A 1,416-nucleotide genomic window follows, 5' to 3' on the forward strand; every position below is an offset into this window, starting at 1 on the left:
CTCAGTGTCAAGTAAGGGTTCATCTAATACATGACAGACAAATACTTCAAAAGTGTCCTCATGTTTTAAGTCTTTAATTAGGTGTAGGAGATGTTGGTCAGTTGTAATTAGGACCCATTTTTTATTCAATAAATCCTTCACATAAAAGCCTCCAACAGTTTCATACCCTAATTCTTTAGTATAATACAGTAGTTCCAAAATGGAAAAGTGGTCCTTAATAATATACCTGAGTGCAGACACATAGTTTCCAACATAAGTAGGGACAGATATCTCGGATAAGATTCCACCATGGTAAATCTTTGTAAATATAAGGCTCTCCTCCATGGTCAATTGTTAGCCCTACAAAATATCAAACAAACCCTAGCTTAAGATAACGGAATATACTCATATAACCCATACAACAACTAAAAAACAAAGTTTTAAAGCATATTTTCTGGGTAATAGTAAAGAAGGGACAGAATATTCGCAAAAATCACAAACCCTATTTTTTTACAAAACCCTAGCCTTTTGGAATTCATTTAACAAAGCATGTAAAAATCATTAACAATCCTAACTTACACAAGGAAATCTTCAAGATTGTAACACGAACAAGACGAATCCAACTTCAATCTGGAGGAAATCGCGAAGATGGAGAGCTTCAATTTGGAAAAAATCGCGAAGAAAGAGAGAGAGAAGTTTCTGTCAATTTTAACGATTTAGGAATCTTCCCCAATTAAGACATTTACAAATACACGTCGGATACACGTGGTAGTTGTTAAATGGTCATTCTATACACGTCGGATACACGTGGGGAGCTTAAATACACGCGCCACACAGTTTATGAAAAGTGATAAAAAAATGCTTAGATGGTTCAAATCTGGGGTGGTAGAGGTGTTCAATAGGTACTAGGTGTAGTTGAGGTGTCTAAATGAATAATGAGGGCAACTTTGAGGGGCTGCAGATGACTTTGGCATTTTTTTTCTTATATTATGAATTTTGGGTACACACAAAAGAAAAATATAGTATTTGTACATATTTACTTAACTAAGTCATCTTTTATTGACCTAATTAGATTTCTATATATATATGTCATCATTATTATTCTCTTTTTTTTCTCTTTTGTTTGTCATAAAAAAAATTAAAAAATTAAAATAGTGGATAAGATTCAAATAGAGAAAGAAAATGGAAGAGATAGGAAGTGAAGGGATGGGGGATTATAGAGAGTAATGCCTAACCTTTTTTTTTATTTTTAATATGCTATTGACATTCAAAATGAAGACAATCATGTGAGCTCATATATTAAGTAATTTCAAATAATTTTAACGGAAAGGAGTCTAAAATGTCCTTAAATTATGGGATTTGGCATGATATATGAGTATGATCCATTAGAGATTAAGGTATTTTTGAGCCAAAAGGTTGACGTCAAAGGTTTGGGGC

This window comes from Solanum tuberosum, unplaced genomic scaffold, assembly GCF_000226075.1.
Source record: "Solanum tuberosum cultivar DM 1-3 516 R44 unplaced genomic scaffold, SolTub_3.0 scf00230, whole genome shotgun sequence".
In the NCBI taxonomy this organism is placed as follows: domain Eukaryota; kingdom Viridiplantae; phylum Streptophyta; class Magnoliopsida; order Solanales; family Solanaceae; genus Solanum; species Solanum tuberosum.